This window comes from Aquarana catesbeiana, linkage group LG06 (assembly GCF_042186555.1).
Source record: "Aquarana catesbeiana isolate 2022-GZ linkage group LG06, ASM4218655v1, whole genome shotgun sequence".
Lineage (NCBI taxonomy): Eukaryota > Metazoa > Chordata > Amphibia > Anura > Ranidae > Aquarana > Aquarana catesbeiana.
This window is the reverse complement of record NC_133329.1, coordinates 381,404,044-381,421,247: the sequence shown is the minus strand read 5'-3', so window position 1 is coordinate 381,421,247 and position 17,204 is coordinate 381,404,044. Positions and strand designations below refer to the sequence as shown.

Here is a 17,204-nt window from a genome sequence, read left to right as displayed (position 1 = left end):
CGTCCTGCTCACAGTGTTCAGCTAGAGCCGTTCCTGCTATTTACATTTAGTGCAGTGCGTCCTGCTCACAGTGTTCAGCTAGATCCGTTCCTGTTATCTTCTAGACTATTTACATTTAGTGCAGTGCGTCCTGCTCACAGTGTTCAGCTAGATCCGTTCCTGCTATTTACATTTAGTGCAGTGCGTCCTGCTCACAGTGTTCAGCTAGATCCGTTCCTGTTATCTTCTAGACTATTTACATTTAGTGCAGTGCGTCCTGCTCACAGTGTTCAGCTAGATCCGTTCCTGTTATCTTCTAGACTATTTACATTTAGTGCAGTGCGTCCTGCTCACAGTGTTCAGCTAGATCCGTTCCTGTTATCTTCTAGACTATTTACATTTAGTGCAGTGCGTCCTGCTCACAGTGTTCAGCTAGATCCGTTCCTGTTATCTTCCTACTGACAGGCAGGCTTGTCTGGTTACAGTATATAAAGCTACCTGAAGAAAATTACAGGTGTTCTATTTGATCCTATTAGTACCACGGTCAGGCAGCTAGACTATTTACATTTAGTACAGTGCGTCCTGCTCACAGTGTTCAGCTAGATCCGTTCCTGTTATCTTCCTACTGACAGGCAGGCTTGTCTGGTTACAGTATATAAAGCTACCTGAAGAAAATTACAGGTGTTCTATCCCAGCTTTGTGCAGCTACAGGCCATTAGTATGTCTGGAAGGCCAAGAAGGAGAGGCAGACAGTCACAAGCCAATAAGAGAGGGCAAGCAGGCTCTGTGTCTAGTGCTGGTCGTGGAGACGGTGCATCCTCATCAGCACGTGGCCATGGGACACGCTTGGCCTTTTTTTCGGCAGCTGGCCGTGTTGAGCCGCAACATGCGGAAGACTTGGTCGAGTGGATGACCAAGCCGTCCTCATCCTCCTCATCCTCTCTCACCCATGCCCAGGGTGCTTTGTCTGGCAAAGCAGCGGCCTCTTCCCTCAGCTCAATGTCATCAGTGACTCCTTCCCTAGCTCCACCATGTCCTCATGAGGATTCCCTCGAACTGTTTGACCACAGTGTTGGGTACATGCTCCAGGAGGATGCCCAGCGTTTGGAAGGCTCTGATGACGATACTGAGCTCGATGAAGGCAGTAACATGAGCACGGACAGAGGGGGTGCCCAAGAAGGACAGCAATCTGGCAGTCATGCTCCCCCTGCTGCAGCATACTGCCAGGTTTGCTCCAGTGATGAGGAGGGAGGGGATGATGAGGTCACTGACTCAACGTGGGTGCCTGATAGGAGAGAGGAGGAGGAGGAGGAGGAGGAGGCGGCGGCACATCACCAACGAGGCAGGATGCCCTCCAGGGGCCAGCCTAAGGGCAGCACATTGACTGCATCACACCCCAAAGCTCCACATGTGCAGGGCGCTGCAGTCTCTGCGCGTTATTCAAAAAGTTCTTTGGTGTGGGCCTTTTTTGAGACGAGTGCATCAGATCGCACCGCTGCTATTTGCAACATATGTCTCAAGCGTATCTCGCGTGGCCAAAACATCTCCCGCTTGGGTACCACATGCTTGACCAGACATATGTTGACCTGCCATGCAGTTCGTTGGCAAGCGTATCTAAAAGACCCACACCAAAGAACAAAGAGGATCTCTCCTTGCTCCTCATCAGCTGAGATTTCCAACCCCACTAGACCTTCAGTCCTCTCTGAGACCTGCAGTGAGAGGAATGAAGGTGTAGAATTAGGTGTGTCACAGCCAAGTACTTGTGGGCAATCTGCTTTTGGTACACCGACGTCAGATTGTACCAGGCAAATTTCCCTGCCCCAGCTGCTGCACCGCCGAAAGAAGTTTGCTCCCAGCCATCCACATGCCCAGCGGTTGAATGCTAGCTTGGCAAAATTGTTAGCACTTCAACTGCTGCCTTTTCAGTTGGTAGACTCTGCCCCCTTCCGTGAGTTTGTGGAATGTGTGGTTCCTCAGTGGCAGGTACCCAAACGCCACTTTTTCTCACGGAAGGCGATTCCGGCTCTCTACCGGCATGTGGAAGGCAATGTCCATGCCTCGCTGGACAGGGCGGTCAGCGGTAAGGTGCATATTACCGCTGACTCATGGTCCAGCAGGCATGGACAGGGACGTTACCTAAGTTTCACGGCGCATTGGGTGACTCTGCTGGCAGCTGGGAAGGATGCAGGACAAGGTGCAGTAGTGTTGGAGGTTGTTCCGCCACCACGCCTCCAAAATGCTGATTGTGACACACCTCTCTCCTCCACCCCCTCCTCTTCTTCCTCCATGGCCTCTTCCTCGGAACCAGCGGTGCTCCGTAGGTGTTCAAGGGGCTACGCAAGTACGCAGGCCAAAAGATGCCATGCGGTGCTTGAGCTGGTGTGCTTGGGGGACAGGAGCCACACTGGGGCAGAGGTTCTGTCAGCTCTGCAGGGGCAGGTTCAGAGGTGGTTGACGCCACGCCAACTTAAGGCAGGAATGGTGGTTTGCGACAATGGCACCAACCTCCTCTCTGCCCTCCGACAGGGACAAATGACCCATGTGCCCTGTTTGGCTCACGTCCTTAACTTGGTGGTGCAGCGGTTCTTGGGCAGGTACCCGGGCTTACAGGATGTCCTGAGGCAGGCCAGGAAAGTCTGTGTGCATTTCCGCCGGTCATATAATGCCAGTGCTCGGCTGACGGACCTCCAAAAGGAGTTTAACCTGCCCAAGAACCGCCTAATCTGTGACATGCCCACCAGGTGGAACTCAACGTTGGCCATGCTGCAGCGGCTGCACACGCAGCAGAGGGCCATCAATGAGTACCTGTGCGACTATGGCACCAGGACAGGGTCAGGGGAGCTTGGTTTTTTTTCCCCACGCCAGTGGGCCATGATCAGGGATGCATGCACTGTCCTGTCACCATTCGAGGAGGCCACGAGGATGGTGAGCAGTGACAGTGCATGCATCAGTGACACTGTCCCCCTTGTCCACCTGTTGGAGCACACGCTGCGTGGAATAATGGACAGGGCACTTGAGGCAGAACAGAGGCAGGAAGAGGAGGACTTCCTTAGCTCTCAAGGCCCCCTTTATCCAGACAGTGTTCCTGCGTGCCCGCTGATCACACAGGAAGAGGAGGAAGAGGAGGAGGAGGAGGAGGAAGATTGTGTCAGTATGGAGGTGGAGCCTGGCACTCAGCATCAGCAGCAGTCTTTAAGGGATCAGTCCCAAGAAACACATGGACTTGTACGTGGCTGGGAGGAGGTGGCTGCGGACCATGTCGTTCTTAGTGACCCAGAGGACTCCGGACCGAATGCCTCAGCAAACCTACGCTGCATGGCCTCCCTGATCCTGCAAAGCCTGCGTAAGGATCCTCGTATTCGTGGTATCAAGGAGAAGGACCAATACTGGCTGGCAACCCTCCTTGATCCACGTTACAAGGGTAAGGTTGCGGACCTTATCTTGCCATCGCAGAGGGAGCAGAGGATGAAACATCTTCGGGAGGCCTTGCAGAAAGGTCTGTGCAATGCGTTCCCAGAGACTGGGAGGTTACAAACTCCTGTTTCTGGACAACGTGTTGCTGAGGCTTCGGTCAGTCAAAGAAGGAGCGGTGGAGAAGGTGGCCGTCTGACCGATGCGTTCAGACAATTTTTTGGTCCGCAGCCCCAAGGTATGATCGGTTCCAGCAACCATCGCCAGCGTCTGTTTTACATGGTGCAGGAATACCTAGGGGCAAGATCAGACTTGGACACCTTTCCCACCGAAAATCCACTGGGTTACTGGGTCTTGAGGATGGATCACTGGCCAGAGCTTGCACAGTATGCAATTGAGCTACTGGCCTGTCCTGCATCCAGCGTTCTTTCGGAACGCACATTCAGTGCTGCTGGAGGCGTGGTAACCGATCACAGGGTGCGTCTGTCCACCGACTCGGTCGATCGGCTGACCTTCATAAAAATGAATGAGTCTTGGATCACCACCAGCTACCAAGCACCTGATGCTGATGTAACCGAATAATTTTTTTTGAAATCTCAGATCCCTTCAAAGACTCCCTATGCTGATGCTGAGTGACTATCTCTGAGTAATTATCCTCTTCCTCCTCAATCATCACGCTGATAGCTTGTAAGAACATTTTTGGTTCTGGGCGCCACCACCAGTGCCTAAGGCGCAATTTTTCAGCCCCTGTTTAACAGGGGCGTGTAATTACAATGTTTGATGTAATACTTTGCAGCAGGGCTCGTTCCTGCATTCCAACTAGAGTGTCTGTGAGGGGTTGCAGTGTTGTGGCACCAGCACCAGTGCCTAAGGCCCAATTTTTCTGCCCCTGTCTAACAGGGGCGTGTAATTACAATTTTTGAAGCAATACTTTGCAGCAGGGCTCGTTCCTGCGTTCCAACTAGAGTGTCTGTGAGGGGTTGCAGTGTTGTGGCACCAGCACCAGTGCCTAAGGCCTAATTTTTCAGCTCCTGTTCAACAGGGGCATGTAATTACAATTCTTGATCTAATATTTCACAGCAGGGCCCTGTGAGGGCTTACAGTGTTGTGGCCACAGCAACACCTAAGGCCCAAATTTCTGCTGAGTATATAGGGCAGGACCCTACTTTCAAACATCTAACTTACAAACGACTCCTACTTGCAAACGGAAGGAGACAACAGGAAGTGAGATGAAATCTACCCCTAGGAAGGGAAATTCTCTCCTGTAAGAGTTAATATGGGAAAACAATTTCTCCTTTCCACTGATGCTTTCCAATCCTTGTTCCACAAAAAAACCCAAATTTTCAAAAAACATTTTTCATTGGGACAAAAAAGTGAGGTGAAATCTTCTGAAGAGGAGGAAAGACAGCAAAACAAATGTCACAGGGGTGATAACCCTTCCCTGTGTTTTCCAAAAAGCTTAGAAAAGATTTTTTGGCTGGAGCTAAACACGTTAAAAATGTTCAAAATTACAAACAGATTCTACTTAACAACAAACCTACAGTCCCTGTCTTGTTTGCACCGCCTGTATACTGCTGTTCAGAGTATATAGGGCCTGGTGGCCCCACACCTTTCCTTATTTTAATTTGGGTGCGGGGTTCCCCTTAATATCCATACAAGACCCAAAGGGCCTGGTAATGGACTGGGGGGTACCCATGCCGTTTGTCTCACTGATTTTCATCCATATTGCCATGACCCGACATGACATTAAACCCGCAAGCAGTTTTAAATGAGATTTTTTCCTTTAAAAATGACATTTGGTGCAGGGACTGTTCTAAACATGGGAAACACGCGTCACTTTACAGGCATACTATAGACACCCCCCAGGTACGATATTTAAAGGAATATTTCACTTTTTTTTTTTTTACTTTAAGCATCATTAAAATCACTACTCCCGAAAAAACGTCCGTTTTTAAAAGTTTTTTTTGCATTGATACATGTCCCCTGGGGTAGGACCCGGGTCCCCAAACCCTTTTTAGGACAATACCATGCAAATTAGCCTTTAAAATGAGCACTTTTGATTTCGAACGTTCGAGTCCCATAGACGTCAATGGGGTTCTAACGTTCGTGCGAACTTTCGGTCCGTTCGCGGGTTCTGGTGCGAACCGAACCGGGGGGTGTTCGGCTCATCCCTACTCATGGCAAAAAAAAAAAAAGAATTTTTGCTCTACATAAAGATGGCCTAGGCTATAAGAAGATTGCCAAGACCCTGAAACTGAGCTGCAACATGGTGGCCAAGACCATAGAGCGGTTTAACAGGACAGGTTCCACTCAGAACAGGCCTCGCCATGGCCGACCAAAGAAGTTGAGTGCACGTGCTCAGCGTCATATCCAGAGGTTGTCTTTGGGAAATAGACATATGAAGGGCTTTTTTTCTCAGAAAACAGGTGCAGGAACTCAACCACGAGCCACTCCTCCCACACACACACACTCCAAACTGCATCAAATAGTGGGTGTGGTCAAATTTTATTAACAGTGGAAGGGTCTTAAAGGGGCAATTAATACCAGGAGTGCATTATGTTCAGAGTTGGGGGGTAACACAGAATGCAGAGTTCAAGGTTGCGCTGCATACAGAGTGCAGAGTTCAGGCATGTGCTACACACAGAGTGAAGGATTCAGCATTCTTCCACAGCTGCTAACCTCTGCATTCCACATCCACATCTCACTTTCACCCCTCTTCAGCTCTGACCTCAACATGCAACCCCCTCTACTGCCCCCATATTCTCCCCCCTTCCTTAAAAGCTCTACCATCTTCCACCCTACTTTTGTTGCTGTATTAAGTTGAAGCACTCAGCCGGCTCTAGTACCTCCTAACACACTGTAGGTGGCTCCACCTCTCCCGCATCCTGTACTCAGTGGGAGCCATTCAGGAGATCAGATCTACGGGAGCCGTTGAGAGTCAAGCTGTCACTTGTAAACACAGAAGCAGGACATCTGTGTTTACAGGTGATAGTGGTGAGCGGGGAGCAGAGGGCCTGAGCCAGAGGTGGTGGAACTGAGTTCCACCAAGTTCCAGCTGAAAAAAAGCCCTGGACCTGTGAGTGCTGCCAGCATTGCTGCAGAAGTTGAAGGGGTGGGGGGTCAGCCTGTCAGTGCTCAGGCCATACGCCGCACATTACATGAGTTAGTGTTACAAGGTCTCAGGTGTGAATGGGGAGCAGGTGTGTTAAATTTGGTGTTATCGCTCTCACTCTCTCATACTGGTCACTGGAAGTTCAACATGGCACCTCCATGGCAAAGAATCTGAAAAAAAGAATCGTTGCTCTACATAAAGATGGCCTAGGCTATATTAAATGTAAGTTACTACTTTTTTAAAGTAAATTTTATTTTACTGTGATTCTGCGCATGGGGATTTATTTATATTGCATGTGAGTTTACAACGGAGGAGCGTGGAGGAGTATAATGAAATTTAAAGTATCCATTGGAGTTCCCTTGTTATATTGAGATGTTTGTGTTTGCTGAGCATTTCAAAGAGAAAGAGCCTGCTGCTGCTGACACCGTAGAGAGTGATACCAGAATTGCGACTAGACCTGTAGGGGTCTTTCCCTGGGGTGACAGGCTGGGGCACGCTATGGTCACGGATGGTGAAAGTCTTCAACTTTGAGAAAATTGGAAAATCATTTTGTGTGTGCACTTTGGACGGTGACATCACTATTTGAACATTTCTTGCACTTAAGTTTTGCACGGAGCACTTTACAATTTTTCTGGAACTTTATTCATGTGGAAAACATACATACATTGTTTGTTTATTATATTATTTGGTTTAGCATTTGCACCTTATTATATCATTAGTCATTGGATGATATTTGCACTTTATTCATAATTTGCACAGCACATTCTCAGTTATTTATTGAAGTTTTGTTATGCACTTTTATGTATTGAGGAAGCGCCACATCATTTATTCATTATAATTAAAAAAAGCTAATATCTGAGGGGATCACCGCTATGAGAGGATGATTCTTACATATGCTATTTAGGGGACAGGAACCAGTGTGAGGGTGCGCATATCATGTGTGGACCCTGTGGGGTCCACACAGTATATACAGTATAAAGAACAGTATAGAAAAAAAGAAAAGAAAATTGTACATATATATATATATATATATATATATATATATATATTTATGGTCGTGGCCCTAAGACCGAGACAAATGTGGATCACATAAACACGCGACAAGACTCACAACATAAATAGACCTGAGGTGTGGCTTTTGGTCGTCTGGTAGGTATGGCAAGAAAAGGGGCCATACCCAAGATAAGTAATGGATGATTGTGGAGGAGAATTTGCTGAGAAGTGCTGTAAAAAGGGGAATGGGAGGGAGGGTATCGTGCACTGAAACTGACAAAGAGGAAGGGGAAGTGGTCAGCTTAAATACCCTCCGGGCTCCTCCCATAAATTCAGGCCAGCACACTGGCCTTCTAACTTATGGTCGTGGCCCTAAGACCGAGACAAATGTGGATCACATAAACACGCAACAAGACTCACAACATAAATAGACCTGAGGTGTGGCTTTTGGTCGTCTGGTAGGTATGGCAAGAAAAGGGGCCAAAAATAACCAGGTAGGGAAGTATCTTTATTGCCTCTAACCTCATTGAGTGAGCTTGGAGAAAGGGCCATCTTGAGGGAATATATATCTGGTAAAACAGGCAGACTTTCACCTGCCTAGCTTCTTGGTCACATGGTCTGGTACTCCTTGCTGAGATGTGGCTGAGGCTGCGCCGATCCAAAGGAATATCCAGAATACCGCCCGGGGTCTAGGCCTAAGTTGACCAGTAGGACCCAAACGTGTTTAATAAACTGATTTCCACTCAGGGGGTTGACCTGAAAAGGCAGTAACGGGCTGGAGACTGGCTGGGTAGGTGAAAGAGCAGACGGTCAAAAGATCGTTGCTGGGCACCAGGCGTTGCTGGTTCGAAAGAAGTTTATATCCACTCTGGGTCCGGTTTGTTGCGTTTTCCGTAAGATAAAGGACATAGTGGCTTGGATACCGGCCAGGTACAGCCTGATAGGGGTATGAGGGAGAGCCAGCTGTGTGTGGCAATAAGATATAAAGGCTAGGACATGAGTGACGTCATCTACTGTGGTTCCGGGACAAGTGGCAAGGAACCTACGGTAGGTGTACCAGGCCGTGGGATAAGCCTTTAGTGTGTTGCTAGACAGTGAGTGGTTGATGAGCCGGGTTGCATTGGCAAGGTGTGGCTTCAATCCATTGTTAGTTGAGACCAAGGTGGGATAGGAGTGGATGATGGGTCGGCTCCGGGTTCCTGCTGGAAGAATGAGACAAAATTGGAGCGGGACAGTGCATCAGCTGCGGTATTGCACTTGCCAGGGATATGCTTACAGTAACTGTTAAATTTGGTGATGTAGTGACAATTGCAGCAGACTGCGCAGGAAGGACATGACGGGGAGCGACTTGGATCTACCCTTATTAATGATGTCAGCTGTAACCTGGTTGTCTGGTGAAGAGCTCTGTCTGATCTGTCCACGTGTGGCCCCAGACTTGGGCTGCTGCCGCGATGGGGTACAGCTCGAACAATGACAAAGATCGAGGGAAGCCAGGAATCAGGCAGATTTCCGGGGGCCAAGGTCTGGAAAACCAGTGATGGCCAAAAATTGCAGCAAAGCCAGTGGAGGCTGCAGCATCTGTGACTACCTGGGGCGACTGAGCTGATACTAAGGGAAAAACATTGATATGTCATTCCAGTTGAAGAGGAACTCGTCCCACAAAGCCAAGTCTGCTATTGCTGCTGGGTCTAGTCTGAGGACTTGGTCAGGTCCTGCACTCGGGCAAGAAAGACTAAGAGCCTTGAGATGAACGACCGCCCCTGAGGAATTGTTCTCATAGCGAAATTGAGCATCCCTATCAAGGACTGCAGCTGTCTTTTAGTACATTCCTGTGACCGGGTAAACTCTTGAATGACCAACCTAACACAAGCTAATTTGTCAGAAGGCAGGCTAGGCTGCATGGCATGCGTATCCAGGACAATGCCTGAGAAACTTATGAAATGTGTTGGGCCTTCCACTATGTGTCCATTGAGATTGTTGAAGACCTCTTAGCTTGTCTAGATCTACCGGGGGGGGTATGTCTAGGTGTTCGATAAGCAGAAAATCATCCGGATTATGGATAACCCTGTGACATTGGGCCTGGTGTGACAGGTTCAAGTGAGGGATTGGGCGAAACCGTCAGCTTTGTGAGCAAAGTGGCGACAAAAGAGTTCCGTGTCTGTGAGGCTCCAGTCAGAGCTTATCTGGAACTGGGCAAGTCTCGCTGCTGCTTTGGCTGAAAAATGGCCGATGGTCGTAGAACCTCCATATGTGTAAGCAAGATCTGTCACTGCATGAAGGTATAAGTCCCGCTCCTCCCTCCTGCTGAGGGTGGCTGAACAAAGTACATCTCTGAACATCCCGAAGGCCAGGGAGAACTCAGTGGCTGACAGCTTACGACTGAGGCTGGGGTCTCTCGACTTGACAACCACTGAGACATCCCCCCAGGCGTATGATTTGTTGTCCGCCAAGTCATGGACTGAGATGAGCAGGGATGCCAAATGACATCTTTTCCCTCCAATATATCCTCCCTGATGCTGGTCGGGACAAGATGAACGGGGAGGACGATAGGTGCAGAGCCTGGTGTACCTGCAGAAGGAGAAGCTGTCATCGGGACCATGACCAGGTCCGGGAGGGCCATGGATGGGCGAACTTTCAAAGGTGTGACTCTGGTCTGGACGTCCGAACTGTTGCGGCTAAGGGGGAGACCAAAGAGTGCAGCTGGGCCCCGTGGATGGATTGTAGGGATGCCTGTTGGGCCCAGCTGCAGCTGGAGGCGGGAAGAGGAGCCTGATAAGCTTTGCCTTCCTGGCCGTTAGCAGGAAAGGGAATATCCCTGCGACTCAGCTATGAGTTTGGGGATGTTCCGTCCCCTGAGGGACTGCAGGCAGCCGTGCTCTGAGCCGTTTGGGGGGGTAACAGAGGGGCGGGTGTGAAGTCCTCGCTGCCAGAAGACAAAAAGGGGGCTGGGTGCTCATATTTAAGAGGAGTCATAGCCATAGGATAGAGAGCGGAGTGGTAAAGAGAAAACTCAGAGGAGGAGGAAAAAGGAAGAAGTACAGAAAAAGGAATGATAGGCATAGACAGGAGCTGACAGAGTTCTGTTGTGCAGAACTTATGTTGAGTGGAAATTTAGAAAACTCAGAAGAGTGCGTGGCGACCGAGGTGGGCCAGGAGGTGACTGGCCAGATAACCGATAGCTCGGGTGCCTGTCTGTGGCAAGCACAAACCTGAAGACCAGAAGCCCAGGGCGTACTGGGGCGAGAAGTAGAAGTCTGGTACGGCCTACGTAGGAATGTTGCGGTCTGTAGGGGGTGACGTGTGCTCGGCCTGCTAACACTTGCCCTGCCAGCAAGTCTACTGTTAAGCGACCTTGTCTGCGAGGTGAAGGGTCGCCCTTCGAAAACAGAGTGTCATGTATAGACATATGTGACAGAACTAACGCCTGGAGATCACGTCCAATGATGTATGTGAAGTAACAGTATAGTGAAAGGGTGCTGCAGAATGATGTGATAGAAAAGCCCATGAACTAGACCCTGACTGACGCTCTAGTAGCGAGGTCCTGGTTATGATCGAAACTCGGTCGACCGGGAACACCTGCAGTAGGGGTGACATGAGTGCAACAAGATTTCTTTACTTTTTTTTTCTTTTATGTGTCCCCCTTGTATGCGACTGGCCCTGGTGAAGATGCAAACATAGCGTTTTTTTTTTTTTTTTTTACCTGGGAAATAACGTCCAACCTGGTACAGGATGGAACCTGAACTCGACTGACCTGAGGGAGAAAAGATAGACGAAAACAATGAGTGGCTCGTATGAATGCCACTGGAGACGAGTGACCGATTAAGTGCCACTAAAAAATGAAGTGGGCTGTATGAGCACCACTGAGTGTGCTTGCAGGGATTGCAAGGAGTATATGTTGAGATGCATGTTTGCAGCGATTGCAAATGGGTATATGCTGAGATGCGTGTTTTGCAGTGATTGCAAAAAAAAGGGTAAATGCTGAACTGCGTGTTTTGTAGCGATTGCAAGTGGGTAAACACTAAGATGCGTGTATTTGCAGCAATTGCAAGGAGTTTATACTGAGATGCATGTTTTGCAGTGATTGTATACGGGTAAATGGTAAGATGCGTGTATTTGTAGCAATTGCAAGGAGTTTGTACTGAGATGCATAATTTTACAGAGATTGCAAAATGGGTATATGCCGAGATGCGTGTTTTTTGCAGCAAATGCAAGGAGTTATGATGAGATGCGTGTCTTGCAGCGATTGCAAGGAGTTATGATGAGATGCGTGTCTTGCAGCGATTGCAAGGAGTTATGATGAGATGCGTGTCTTGCAGCGATTGCAAGGAGTTATGATGAGATGCGTGTCTTGCAGCGATTGCAAGGAGTTATGATGAGATGCGTGTCTTGCAGCGATTGCAAGGAGTTATGATGAGATGCGTATCTTGCAGCGATTGCAAGGAGCTATGATGAGATGCGTATCTTGCAGCAATTGCAAGGAGCTATGATGAGATGCGTATCTTGCAGCAATTGCAAGGAGCTATGATGAGATGCGTATCTTGCAGCAATTGCAAGGAGCTATGATGGGATGCGTATCTTGCATCGATTGCAAGGAGCTATGATGGGATGCGTGTCTTGCAGCGATTGCAAGGAGCTATGATGAGATGCGTGTTCTTGCAGTGATTGCAAAATGGGTATATGCTGAGATGCGTGTATTTGCAGCAACTGCAAGGAGTTTGTACTGAGATGCATGTTTTGCAGAGATTGCAAAATGGGTATATGCTGAGATGCGTGTTTTTTGCAGCGATTGCAAGGAGTTATCATGAGATGCGTATCTTGCAGCGATTGCAAGGAGTTTATACTGAGATGCATGTTGTAGCAATTGCAAAAATGGGTAAATGTTGAGATGCGTGATCTTGCAATGATTGCAAGGAGATTATACTGAGATGCATGTTTTTGCAGCAATAGCAAATGGGTAAATGTTGAGATGCGTGTTCTTGCAGCGATTGCAAGGAGTTATGATGAGATGCGTAGCTTGCAGCGATTGCAAGAAAGGTCACCTACTGGTAGGCGAAAAAGAAAAGGATAGCAGAAATTGTATATGTAGGAAGGAACTGCGAAGTGGCATACGTAACGAATCGTAGATTTGTTATAGGGACTGTTACGTATTGGTGTGTGGGATACTCGTGACGTGAACCGTTGTGCCGCTTGTGCGACTAGGTTCGGAGTGGACTGTGATGCATGTAACTGCTGAGGTGATGTGAATCGGACAAAAAATAATAATGAATCGTAGGGTATGGTAAGAACCACTACAAATTGGTGTGCAGGATAAGACCGATGCAAACCGTTGTGCCGCCGAGGCGACTAGGCTTGAATCCGACTGATTCGTATGACATGAAAGCAATACGAAACAGTCAGTAGAAAATTACATAAACAACGAACCATTTGTGGGGTACAACAGGGACTAATAAGAATCAGTGAGCGGGATGCATCCGATGCAAACCGTTGTGATGCCGATGCGACTAGGTTTGAATCAGATTGTAGCAGGTATGCAATATAAATCGGTTGTAAAGAGATGGCACTGATACAAATCGGTTGTAAGATGTATGAAGTGAATCCAATACAAATCGGTTGCAGCGTGTATACCACACCTTACTTCTAAAACCGAACACATTCCAACCACCCAGCCTCCCAGGCTAATCAAAGTGCAGACAAGGCCCCGTGTGGGTCTAATTACCACCTCAATCAGACACAAAACCCATGCAAATAATACATGCTGATCTCCAAATGGATGAGATGGCAACCCCATAGACAGTGAATCGTATGAGAAAATGAAGCCTGTATCGAGTGATATCAGAGAACAAACGACAATGGCTCAGAGCCTTGGATCTACGAAGGAATCGTATGTTTGTGGATAGGATGACAAGCAAGGAAGAGCGAGCCTGCAAATCCAAGTTTGCAGGTATAGGAAACATATCCAATGGTAACATTGCATATGAACAAAAAGGTTTGAACCCTACCTGCAACAGCAAGCGAGAACCGCCGACGAAGACGCCGCAACCCACTTGTAATCGAACGCACAGACTTATGAACACAAGGTAAGCTGGGAAGAGTCAGCACAGTGACATGTAGTATCGTGCACTGAAACTGACAAAGAGGAAGGGGAAGTGGTCAGCTTAAATACCCTCCGGGCTCCTCCCATAAATTCAGGCCAGCACACTGGCCTTCTAACATATATATATATATCATATATATATCAACCATTATTATTCATAAGTCCTTAAGTTTATAGTCCATGTAAAAAGATTATAGCAATGTGATATGTTATATAACCATAAAATGTCCATCCACAAATGGAAGCCTCCACAAGAGGATTAGAAGCAAAATCCATCAGGAGCTACAGAGTATAAAAGAGAAGAGAGGAGCCTTTAAGAGCCGGTTCACACTGTGGCAGCACGACTTGCGGCGCGACTGCCCTAGGCGACCTGCACACGACTTCAGCGGAGGCTTGCAAAATGACTTCTGTATAGAAGTCAATGCAAGTCGCCTGAAGTCGCCCCCAAAGTAGTACAGGAAACTTTTTCTAAGTCGGAGCGACTTGAGTGGCTCCTATTAGAACGGTTCCATAGTACAGAATGGGACGCGACTTGTCAGGCGGCTAAGTCGCCTGACGAGTCGCCCCTGGGTGAACCGGGGTCTTAGTGTAGTAATACGTTGCGCCTTCATTAAATGTAACCATATTGCTACACTTAGAGGCACCTCTCTTCTCTTTTATACTCAGTTGTGACATGACACTACTTGTATATCAAGACATCGCTTGTATATCAAGTCAAAATGTATTAAAAAATTTTGCTTGTCTTGCAAAACGCTCTCAAACCAAGTTACTCTCAAACCAAGGTTTTACTGTGTGGATAGATAGACAGATAGATAGATAGATAGATAGATAGATAGATAGATAGATAGATAGATAGATAGATAGATAGATAGATAGATAGATAGATACAGGGTTTTTTTTCTCAGAGAATAGGTGCAGGAACTTAACCATGCCCGCCACACACATACCTGCCAAATGGCATCAAATAGTAGCTCTTTCCTCTGCATACAACCCCCTCCCTCCACTGCCCTCATCTTCTCCCCCCTTCTTAAAAGCTCCACCATCTGTCATATTTCTAACCTTTGTTGCAATATTAAACTGAAACACCTATCCGGCTGTAGTACCTCCCAGCATACTATACTATACTACAGTCATGCAGAAGCTGGACTTCAGTGTTACCAAGTGATAGTGGTGAGCAGGGAGCAGAAGACCTGAGCCAGAGGTGGTGGAACTGAGTTCCCCCTAGTTCCTGCTGAAAAAAAGCCCTGGATAGATAGATAGATAGATAGATAGATAGATAGATAGATAGATAGATAGATAGATAGATAGATAGATAGAGATATATCTATATATAGATAGATAGATATAGATAGATATATATTATTATTATTTTTCTTTCTTTTTTTTTTTTTGTTCTTTTTTTTTTTTTACCTAGAGAAAAACAGGATTTTTTTTGCATGCTGTACTAAATAAAAGCTACAAGTACAACATGTGCAAGAACAAATTGTCTTAGACCTCGTTCACACTTGTGTTGCCCTCAAACAGTGATGCGTGGTGAAACACCTTTTTAAAGGGCATCTGACAGGCAGCTTAGAGGTGTTATTTCACCTCCTCACCACATGTTTTAACTCTGTAAGACCAGAACCACTGCGCCGCAACTGCATTTTGTACCAGGGTCCTGTGTTTTTTAAGTAAATGTATCTAAATGCAAAACCGAAAATGTAATAAATTACCAGTCCTTAGATAAAATAGCTGCATTCATTTTCCTGGATATTTTTCTTGTATTTTCCTGGTACTCCTGCACATAACACACTCCCTGTCCTACGTGGCTATGCTCACTCACCGTACTGTACCTATGAAGGGAACCTTGGTTTTAAACTGAGGATTGGGTTACAATTATGTCTTCCTCTCTTCGGCCTGGGAAATGAGTACTTTACAAAAGATAGTTTGGTAGCTAGATAAGAAGATAACATTGTTTGATATATCAGTTAAATTCACAGGAAGTTATAAGGACACTGCATTTCTGGCAGAATAAACAGGTGTTTTCTGTACTTGTTAAAATTAGTCTGAGGCTGAAAAAGACCACTTTGGTCAGGAAGGTGTGTTTGTGTACCTTGTGTAATCAAGGACATATACACTATATTGTCAAAAGTATTAGGGTGCCTGCCTTTACACGCACATGAATTTTAATGCATCCTGACCTCACAAATGCGCTTCTGGAAGAATGGTGAAACATTCCGATAGACACACTTCTAAACCTTGTGGACAGCATTTCTACAAGAGTTGAAGCTGTTATAGCTGCAAAAGGTGGGCCAACTCAATATTGAACCCTACAGACTAAGACTGGGATGCCCTTAAAGTTAATGTGTGCATACCTCCCAACATTTTGAGATGGGAATGAGGGACACCTACTAACAAACGTATGTAGGCATAGGACACGCCCCCTGCCACACCCCCTTAAAGGAGAATTAACCAAAAAAAAGGTTAATTAAATCCACAAGTGCTTTTTTTTACCAGTACTATTTCTTTATATTGGCTTTTAAAATGTACAAATGCAGCAATTTAGAAATTGGATATAAGGTTTAGCACTGGGAAACACTTTTTGGACAGTGAGGCTGCGTTTGATGGGACACAGTGGCTGCATTTGTTGGGCACAGTGGCTGCATAAGATGGGCACAGTGGCTGTATTTGATGGGGCACAGTGGCTGTATTTGATGGGGCACATTGGCAGCATTTGACGGCACAGTGGCAGCATTTGATGGCACAGTAGGAGCATTTGATATGACACAGTGGCTGCGTTTGATGGGCACAGTGACGGCAATTGATGGGCACAGTGGCTGAGTTTGATGGGCACAGTCGCTGCCTTTGATGGGCACAGTGGCTGCGATTGATGGGGTTCTTTTCAGAACTTTTCAGTTTGTTTGTGCCCCCCCAAAATTTTGAGCACCAGCCGCCACTGCCCCCAAGAGATGGCCAAAGCAAGGCTGCTGTCATTACAGCATCTACTGATGAAAAAAAAAAACTTCTAAATTATGACATGCTTCGGAATAAGGATGGAGGCAGATCTGTAATGTGGACCTAGAATATATTATTCCCTGACTCATTGTCTAATTTGATGCAATCTCCATAATAATGAAATATATAAAAAGGCCACTTGTATGTGATTGCAATGCCGCAGTTTAACTTGCCGCATATAGTCTTACTGAATTATTTTTTATGAAACATTTTCATGCTATTTTATTAAAAGTCAATCTCTCTTTTTCCTTTGACTGACGGTAACCTTGAAGCGTGCTGGAATATAGCAACACGGAATAATGGCTCAGTAGCAAAAGAGTTCATATCAATATACATGGCACAAAACAAGGGACGGGTGCTCACTATTAAAATTGGTGTGCTCAGGAAATCGAAGATTTTTTTTTTTGCCGAGTTGTTTTCTCCAAGAGAACCTACAGAACCATCATTTCTTTTTCATGGGAGACTTGAAAAAGTGAATTTTATTTTTTTAAGTCGCATGGAAAAACAGGATGTGTGGTCCTAACAGATATTGATTATTTAACCCATAATTTAATTCAGCTATGTATTCAGTAGAAAACATTGAATTCAAGCTAAATCCAAAAGCAAAAACATAAATATATT

At 46.6% G+C, this 17,204-nt stretch overlaps 1 protein-coding gene across 2 annotated transcripts in view; it reads left to right on the top strand.

Annotated features, from left to right (window-relative positions):
* Positions 1-17,204, top strand: part of THSD7B (thrombospondin type 1 domain containing 7B) — an 807,368-nt gene that overhangs the window by 233,215 nt on the left and 556,949 nt on the right. The gene's annotated exons all lie outside the window — the stretch shown is intronic.